This window comes from Phoca vitulina, unplaced genomic scaffold (genome assembly GCF_004348235.1).
Source record: "Phoca vitulina isolate PV1807 unplaced genomic scaffold, GSC_HSeal_1.0 scaffold1, whole genome shotgun sequence".
Taxonomy (NCBI): Eukaryota; Metazoa; Chordata; class Mammalia; order Carnivora; family Phocidae; genus Phoca; species Phoca vitulina.
In genome coordinates, this window is record NW_022589704.1 from 106,173,572 (window position 1) to 106,183,765 (window position 10,194).

The 10,194-nt window shown below is 37.4% G+C and overlaps 1 pseudogene; it reads right to left on the bottom strand.

The window, feature by feature from the left end:
• Window positions 1-8,208: 8,208 nt before the first annotated feature.
• LOC116637886 lies at window positions 8,209-8,370 on the bottom strand (annotated as a pseudogene).
• Between the last annotated feature and the right edge of the window lie 1,824 nt (window positions 8,371-10,194).

The window sequence follows — 10,194 nt, forward strand, 5'->3', positions numbered from 1 at the left end:
TCTTCTTCTTCTTCTTCTTCTTCTTCTTCTTCTTCTTCTTCTTTTTTAACATATACTTCTTCTTCTTCTTCTTCTTCTTCTTCTTCTTCTTCTTCTTCTTTTTCTTCTTCTTCTTTTTTTAACATATAATGTATTATTTGTTTCAGAGGTACAGGTCTGTGATTCAACAGTCTTACACAATTCACAGCGCTCACCATAGCACATACCCTCCACAATGTCTACCACCCAGCCACTCCATCCCTCCCACCCCCCACCACTCCAGCAACCCTCAGTTTGTTTCCTGAGATTAAGAATTCCTCATATCAGTGAGGTCATATGATACATGTCTTTCTCTGATTGACTTATTTTGCTCAGCATAATACCCTCCAGTTCCATCCACGTCATTGCAAATGGCAAGATTTCATTCCTTTTGATGGCTGCATAATATTCCATTGTATATATATACCACCTCTCCTTTATCCATTCATCTGTCGATGGACATCTTGGCTCTTTCCATAGTTTGGCTATTGTGGACATTGCTGCTATAAACATTGGGGTGCACGTACCCCTTCGGATTCCTACATTTGTATCTTTGGGATAAATACCCCATAGTGCAATTGCTGGGTCATATGGTAGCTCTATTTTCAACTTTTTGAGGAACCTCCATACTGTTTTCCAGAGTGGCTGCACCAGCTTGCATTCCCACCAACAGTGTAAGAGGGTTCCCCGTTCTCTGCATCCCCGCCAACATCTGTCATTACCTGACTTGTTAATTTTAGCAATTCTGACTGATGTGAGGTGGTATCTCATTGAGGTATTGATGTGGATTTCCCTGATGCCGAGCAATGTTGAGCACTTTTTCATGTGTCTGTTGGCCATTTGAGTGTCTTCTTTGGAAAAATGTCTGTTCATGTCTTCTGCCCATTTCTTGATTGGATCATTTGTTCTTTGGGTGTTGAGTTTGATAAGTTTTTTATAGATTTTGGATACTAGCCCATTATTTTAATCAACAAAAAAGAAGTCAAACTCTCACTCTTTGCAGATGATATGATACTTTATGTGGAAAACCCAAAAGAGTCCACCCCAAACTGCTACAACTCATACAGGAATTCAGTAAAGTGGCAGGATATAAAATCAATGCACAGAAATCAGTGGCATTCCTATACACCAACAACAAGACAGAAGAAAGAGAAATTAAGGAGTCAATCCCATTTACAATTGCACCTAAAATCATAAGATACCTAGGAATAAATCTAACCAAAGAGGCAAAAAATCTGTACTCAGAAAACTATAAAATACTCATGAAAGAAATTGAGGAAGACACGAAGAAATGGAAAAAGGTCCCATGCTCATGGATTGGAAGAACAAATACTGTGACGATGTCAATGCTACCTAGAGCAACCTACACATTCAATGCAATCCCTATCAAAATACCATCAACTTTTTTCAAAGAAATGGAACAAATAATCCTAAAATTTTTATGGAACCAGAAAAGACCCCGAATAGCCAGAGGAATGTTGAAAAAGAAAAGCAAAGCTGGTGGCATCACAGTTCTGGACTTCAAGCTCTATTACAAAGCTGTCATCATCAAGACAGCATGGTACTGGCACAAAAAACAGACACATAGATCAATGGAACAGAATAGAGAGCCCAGAAATGAGCCCTCAACTCTATGGTCAACTAATCTTTGAAAAAGCAGGAGAGAATGTCCAATGGAAAAAAGACAGTCTCTTCAACAAATGGTGTTGGGAAAATTGGACAGCCACATGCAGAAGAATGAAACTGGACCATTTCCTTACACCACACACAGAAATAGAATCAAAATGGATCAAAGACCTCAATGTGAGACAGGAGTCCATCAAAATCCTAAAGGAGAACACAGGCAGCAACCTCTTTGACCTCAGCCGCAGCAACTTCTTTCTAGAAACATCACCAAAGGCAAGGGAAGCAAGGGCAAAAATGAACTATTGGGACTTCATCAAGATAAAAAGCTTTTGCAAAGCAAAAGAAACAGTCAACAAAACCAAAAGACAACTGATAGAATGGGAGAAAATATTTGCTAATGAATAGGAGAATTACAGATCAATATCCTTGATGAACATGGATGCAAAAATCCTCACCAAAATACTAGCCGATAGGATCCAACAGTACATTAAAAGGATTATTCACCATGACCAAGTGGGATTTATCCCTGGGCTGCAAGGTTGGTTCAACATCCACAAATCAATCAATGTGATACAATACATTAATAAAAGAAAGAACAAGAATCATATGATCCTCTCAGTAGATGCAGAAAAAGCATTTGACAAAGTACAGAATCCTTTCTTCATCAAAACCCTTCAGAGTATAGGAATAGAGGGTACATACCTCAATATCATAAAAGCCATCTATGAAAAACCCGCAGCGAATATCATTCTCAATGGGGAAAAACTGAGAGCTTTCCCCCTAAGGTCAAGAATGTGGCAGGGATGTCCACTATCACCACTGCTATTCAACATAGTATTAGAAGTCCTAGCCACAGCAATCAGACAACAAAAAGAAATAAAAGGTAGCCAAATGAATTTTTAAAAGTCGTCTTTTCTGGTCATAAAATTATTCCTATAAGCCAAATACTTCATGGTACATTCTACAAATAGAACATATTATTAATATCTTCTCCCATTCTGTCGGTTGTCTTTTGGTTTTGTTGACTATTTCTTTTGCTGTGCAAAAGCTTTTCATCTTGACGAAGTCCCAATAGTTCATTTTTGCCCTTGCTTCCCTTGCCTTTGGCGATGTTTCTAGAAAGAAGTTGCTGCGGCTGAGGTCAAAGAGTTTGCTATTATAAACAAAAATATAAACAAAAAAATGTTTATAAAGCACTATTGGGTGCTTTATAACTGAACCAGTGTGAGTATCAGTTGTGAAAAATCCCTCTAGGTTTTATAGAGAGCTCTAGAAGTGCCACATCACTTGAGGAAATTCACTATTGTTTGCCTTGAGGAAGACCGTACTCCAGAATTTAGTGTCTGTCTTGCTTTCAAGCTGGAGAACCACATTTACCCAAGGAGTCAGTATTCTTCCATGACCCTTCTCATTCATGTGGCTTCATAGCTCCTAGGAACAAAATCAGAAAGAGAAAGAAAACATGGAGTCAATCTCCTGGTCTAAATTAAAATTTTAAAGTATGATGTTCTTTGTTCAGTCCACACTTTCCCCATTACCTTCGTGATAATTATCTTTGTTGTTTTATTTTTTGCCAGATTAAAAATTTTTCTACTTTCACTGTTGTTTTCATCTTCTGGTCAGTTTAATACATTTGTTATATTTAGTTATATTTCTCTCCCTTATAGTAGTTATATCCTATTCCAATTTCGTAGTAGCAAAGTTAGTATGTGAAATAGAGCTTTCTGTATAGTTAGACAGAAATACAGTGGTTTCTGCACATTTGAAAAATTGTGATTTTATTGTTGGTCCATTTTATTCACTGGATCTCATTGTATATTAATTTGCTGAATGGATTTGGAGAATCAATGCTTGATAAAGTCAATTACATCTGTCTGGTGAAAGTCTTTTCTCCTTGTCTCTTTGTCCTTTTATATTCTTTTTCCATTCTGTTTGTATTAACTTTATATTCCTGATACAGAATAACTTTCCTATGTGCCTCACACCTGAGAATGTTGTATGGTGAAAGGAATGTTATTTGGATTTGGAGGAAGGAAACCTAATCTTATTTGAAGCCTTATAGAAAATAAAGTATTCTGAGACTGCATTTCACAATCACACTTGAGTAGCCTACAAATAATTGAAGTCAATTATTTCTGGTCAGTGCTTGAGGTCAATGGGCCAGGTGGGAGTTGGGAGATATGGTCTGTAAATATAGGTGTTTTATGAGCCTTTTAAGCTGGAGAAGTACAAAGGCAGAATGTTTTACACATTATTGTTTGCTGGAGAAATGAAGTGTCACGTGGGGATTTCGTGAATTAGTTAGATGCATAGTTGGTCCTCGATATTTTTATAAAACAAGATTATCCAGGAATATTTTTAAAGTCTTTTCCAGCTCTCATCTATGCTTTGTTTATTTCTGTGATCCCGCCATTATACCCAAAATTTCTGGAAAGGCAAGCAGGCACAGTCCATTGTTGACCAAGAAAAGAGGCTGCAAAGCAAAAACCAAACAAACAAAACAACAACAACAAAAATGTTTATTTAGAGTCTTTGGGACTGTAACCGGGAGACACAGAATCCATAGAATTCCAAAGTGTGGTCTGAATTGTGAGTAGGGAGTGGAGGCTTAGAAAGGCAAAAACTACAAGGTTACACAATTTGTTCGTGCTGACAGAGTTAAACAATCTAATACATGATTGACTTTTAGCTCACAAATGTTATATCATCTCTGTTTCAGTCCAAAGTAGGAAGATTTTTTTCAAGGGGTTCGTTGCAACTGACAAGTTGCAATTGACAGATGTCAGGAGTCTCCTGGGGTTCTGAGAATTGGAAGAGGAGGCAGCACAGGCCCTACCAAACCTATTTTAAATGGCTTTTTTAGCAAAGCTTACTACGTTTTTTGAATCTCCTTTCACACCATGAACAGAGCACCAGCTAACTCATCACCCATATACGGAGTCTAGAGAGCATACAAAGTGTTTAATTTTCCAAAAGCATGATCATTTGACTCCCCTGGAGTCAGTCCCAGATGAACGTTCTCCTCCCTCTGTGTCTATCCTCCTCTTCCTATTTCTTCATCTTTACCCAGGCTTCCTGCTGCACACCCCTGCCCAGCCCCATTCTGGTCAAATGCCATGTGATCACCACTGTTGATGTTTCATTCTTCCTTCTCATAGCCTGAAAGTTCTCCACAGTACGTGTAAGCCCGCAGTTCTCCATGGAAGAAGTATTAGCTATTCTGGACTGGCTAGAAGATATCCTCTGTGACACAAATTTTCTACTTGTCAGTAGGCAATCGCTTCTCATAGCCTGATTTGAAAGGGCTATTAGATTAAAGCACTCCCTTTTCGAAAGGAATGTGAATAAGAAGGAGAATAAACGGGGTTAGTGAGACAGAAAACCCTGAGCTACTGTTCATTTATTCATTCAGAATTTAATGGGACTCACCTATGCACCTATAATCATCCAAGGTATTAGAACATTAAAATAAATAAAACACTATCTTTTTTTCTCAAAATTTCTTTTTCTAATGGAGAAGACAGACATGCAAGTGGTGAATTATGTTGCAAAAGTGTTATGATAGAGTCTAAACAAAAGACTGTACAAGATAAATTATTTCAATGGGATGAACATGGAAAGCTGAGTGTTTCAAGTAGCAATTTACCTGAAGAATCGGGTAGCATAGAGGTAACACTTTTCACCTGCAATGCCCACATGATCCATTTGAAAGAAAATATGGTGATGGATCAATCCATTCCTACTCTACCATGTTTAAAGTGTTTCTTTATAGAGTACACCTGCAAATACAAGATGGCTGTATTAGTATTGATAAAACTTGAAATAGGGCGCCTGGGTGGCTCAGTTGGTTAAGCGACTGCCTTCGGCTCAGGTCATGATCCTGGAGTCCCTGGATCGAGTCCCGCATCGGGCTCCCTGCTCGGCAGGGAGTCTGCTTCTCCCTCTGACCCTCCCCCCTCTCATGTACTCGCTCTCTCTCATTCTCTCTCTCTCAAATAAAAATAAATAAAATCTTTAAAAAAAAAAAAAAAAACTTGAAATAGAGTTGTATCAATGGTCACTACATAGAGGATTGGGAATAAATTAAGAAAGAATTGGTAAAACACTAAATTGGACTTTGTGAAGTCCACAAAGAAAATCCTTTGTGTGCTGCTATCTTCTGTGACAGCTTAAAATACTGTTTCTACGAGGTGTTGACGATGTGTTAAATTATGGGCAGTGGCTTTATAGAAAGAAGTGGAAATCTTGGTGTATCAAAGAGTGAAAATTTTAGGAAGAAATATTTTAAAATCATTTTAAAAATCTTTGTTATGTAAAACAAAAAATACTCTGAGGAAAAAGTGTTTTATTTATAATTTTCCAGTTCTTCTCATTGCTAACAAGATGATTTTCCTTAAAATGAACTAAAGACTTAGTAAAATGCCAAATCAAATATAGAGCTGGATTCACTGAGTTGATGGCACTTAGCATGCCTGGGCACTTAGCATGTCTAAACTTTTTTCAAAATATAAGAGCTGTGTTAAATCCCAGATATACTATGAAGAGTTTGTGTTATCCTATGTACTGTACCCTTGAACTTCAGTTACGTAACTCTATCTGATGATCTTTATAATACCTATCTGATAGTTTGGTATGAGGGTTTAATGGACCAGCCTATGGAGAGCACGATGTACAAACCTAGGCACTTACCTGAACTTCCATGAATTGGTCCCAACTCCTTCTTTCTATGACCTCCAAGCTTTAAATTAGATATACAGTTAGATTAAATTTTGAGCCAAGTGATTAAATCTCTCCCATGTTTTATATTTTTGAAACATTTTACAGCCTTTTATTTTATGTATCCCTTAACGAATAAATGTAGTTTTAGTTAATTTTACTACCTTTTCCTTTTAACCTTTATATTTGCTTTGTAAGTGTTTGATCCACAACCTTTACTATATATTTACTTTTCCCAGTGATTTTTTTAACTTTTGTATGTTTTTTTTTAATTGTTGTTGCTATTAATTTGTGTCATATCTTTTCATCTCAAATGAGTCCCATTAACAATTCATACAAGATTGTTTTAGTGGTGATGAACTCCTTTAGCATTTGCTTATTTGGAAAATTCTTTATCTGTACTTCAATTCTGAATGACAGTCTTGCCAGATACAGAATTCTTGTTTGGAAGGGTTTTTTGTTTTTGTTTTTGTTTTTGTTTTTTCCTTCAGTGCTTTAAATATATCACACCACTCTCCTCCAGTCTTCAAAATTTCTACTGATAAATCTGCTGATAGCCTTGTACAAGGGGTTTCCCTTGTACATAAGAAAATTGTCCTCTTGCTGCTTTTTACATTTTCTCTTTAACATTAACTTTTGCTATTAACATTTATAATGTGTGTTGGCTTGGATCTCTGTAGGTTTATTTTATTTGGCACTCTCTTCAGTTCCTAGACCTAGATGTCTGTTTCCTTTCCCAAGATTAGGGAACTTTTTAGCCATTATATTTTGTTTAAATAAGTTTTCTAGCCCTCTCTTTCTTCTCTTTCTGAAAGTCCTATAATGTGAACGTTTTAGTACTTAATGTTGTCTCAAAAGTCTCTTAAGGAATCTTACATTTATTTATTTTTTCTTCTTCTTGCTGCTTTGTCTGGGTGATTCACATTTCCTTTTCTTCTAGTTCACTAATCCATACTTTTCCTTCATCCAGCCTGCTGTTGAACCCCTCTGTTGTATTTTTCAGTTTGGTTAGTGTATTCTTAAGATCTGTATCTTTTGTTTGGAAATTTCTTATAATTCTTGTTGTTGTTTTTGAAGATCTCACTATGTTTATCCATTCCTTTCCCACTGCCAGGGAGCATTCTCCCATGTTTATGACTGTTGTTTATGTTCATTCTTTTGAACTCTTTATTAGGTAGATTGCTTATCTCTGTTTCATTGATGTCTTTTTCTAAGGTATTGTCTGTTCTTTGTTGTTGTTGTTGTTGTTGTTGTTGTTATTGTTGTTGTCATTGTTTGGAGCATATTCCTCTATCTCCTCATTTTTCCTGACTCTCTGTGTTGTTTCCATATATTAGATAAAGGAATTATATCCCTTAATTTTGAAGGAGTGGTCACTGGAAGGCTTGGATGCGTTTCTTTTTGTTTTCTTTTCATTTTTATTTGTTTTCTGTGCAGTGCCCTGTACGTGGTAGACTTCCAAACTTTGTCTTTACTTGTTTCAATCTCATGTGGCCCACAAACACAAGCCCCCCTGGCTAATAGTGCTAGACATTCAAGGGGTGTCCCCTTTGTGAGGTTAGCATGTCTTCTGGGTCTGGTGGAGTGGACCTTGTTAGACAAACACCTCTTCTGGGGCCTGGCCACAGGGCTATGCTGGGGCAGGATGAGCAGCTAAGGTGCCCACCAGCCCAGCTAGCAATAATGAAAGAGAGAGGGAAAAAAAAAAAATGGTTCCACGGGCACCTGGGTGGCTCAGGTCATGATCCCGGGGTCCTGGGATCAAGCCCCATGTCGGGGCTGCTTCTCCCTCTCCCTCTGCTGCTCCTCCTCTTGCTTGTTCTCTCTTTCTCTCTCTCTGTCAAATGAGAAAATGAAATCTTTTAAAAAATGGTTACAGCCAGTTCTGTGTCCCCAGAAAGATCTCGAGTTGACCCCTTGCCCCTCAGGTATACTTCCTAAGTTTTCAATTAGCAATAATCGTGCTTTGGATAAACCTCATTGGCTATGATACTGCCACTGTGCAAAGCTTACACTTCCTAAGACTAGTAAAAAAAATCTCCCTGACACGTGGTGCAGTGCTTTTTAAGCTACTGCCTCTGCTTTCAGACTCCTAGTGAGTGAGTCTGTGCACAAGCCCTTCAGGAGTGAGATCCTGGTTCCCTACAGCCCTTCAGTTCTCCCAGACATTAGCCCTTCTAATTTTCAAGGCCTGTTGTTTTGGGGAATGTCCCACAGGCTTGGGTTCCCAAAATGGGCTTGAACCCCTCACTCTTCAAAGAGCAGATGCATATTTGTGATACTCCTGCCTCTTATTGGCTGTTGTGCGGGGTATGGAGGTCTTGCCAAGACTGCTCTCTGCCCCTGCTACCCATCTTGATGTGGACTTTTTTTTTTTTTTTTTTTGTCCTGTGTTATGGAAGAGCTATTCTGCTTCTCTTCAGTTTTTTTACAGGAGAATTATTCTAAATATCATTGTAACGTTGGTGTGTCCATGGGAGGAGTTAGAAATAGGATTTTCCTATGCTACCATCTTGGACTCTCTTTCTATCCCTTTAATATTTCTTATTAACCTTATCTTTGTTCATATAAGACTCTCCATCTAGAGCAATGTATTTTTCTTTTTTTTTTTTTTTTTTTAAAGATTTTATTTACTTATTTGACAGAGAGAGACACAGCAAGAGAAGGAACACAAGCAGGGGGAGTGGGAGAGGGAGAAGCAGGCTTCCCGCGGAGCAGGGAGCCCGATGCGAGGCTCGATCCCAGGACCCTGGGATCATGACCTGAGCTGAAGGCAGACGCTTAACGACTGAGCCACCCAGGCGCCCCTAGAGCAATGTATTTTTCAACAACTGCTGGAGGACAGAAAATTTCTGTTTTAAAATATGGTGTCTTGACTGAAAAATATTCAGTTGACTCCAAAATTTCAAATGGCTTATTTTCTTGGTATCCTGAATTTTTCACATCTCAAATTAATAGCAGTTTGATTTTTTTCATTTTCAATCTTTATATACTTATTTTTCTTCTCTTATTTAACATCTAGGTATTTTAGCACACTGTTTAGTAGAAGTGGTAATAGTAACAGTCTAAACCCATGTGATCTTATTTCTGAGCAGTGGTTTGTTATTAATTATGATATTTACTGTATATTTGTTCCTTTGTGGAAATTCATTACCAAATAAATGAATTGCTATTTTGTTCTAATTTTGATGAAACATTTTTATATATATAAAATAAATTGGTGTTGAATTTAATGAAGTTATTCTTCTGTATAATTTGAGATGATACATGATTTGTTCCCATTATTTAGTTAATGTAATAATCAATTTTTTTTTTTTTTAAAGATTTTATTTATTTATTTGAGACAGAGAGAATGAGAGAGAGAGAGCACATGAGAGGGGGGAGGGTCAGAGGGAGAAGCAGGCGATGCGGGACTCGATCCAGGGACTCCAGGATCATGACCTGAGCCGAAGGCAGTCGCTTAACCAACTGAGCCACCCAGGCGCCCTGTAATAATCAATTTTTAACGTTAAGCCATTTTTACTCCTAACATAAACCCAACTTGGTCATTGTGTATAATTATTTTAAATCTCACTGAATGAAGATTACCACTTTCATGTTAGAGTTGTCCATGAAAGAAATAATTTTATTTTCCTATAATTTGTTAGGCTCTGAGATATTAAGTAGGCTGCCCTCATAAAATCAACTGAGACTTTTTCCCATTTTTTAAGTCTCTAAAATACTTTATGTAAGATTGATTAAAGAAAAACTGGAAGAGTTTGGGAGAGTTAAATATTCCGAAGCTATCTGCATCTGGAGTGCTTGTGTATTTTGTTTCTGCTTTTTTAGTAAGTA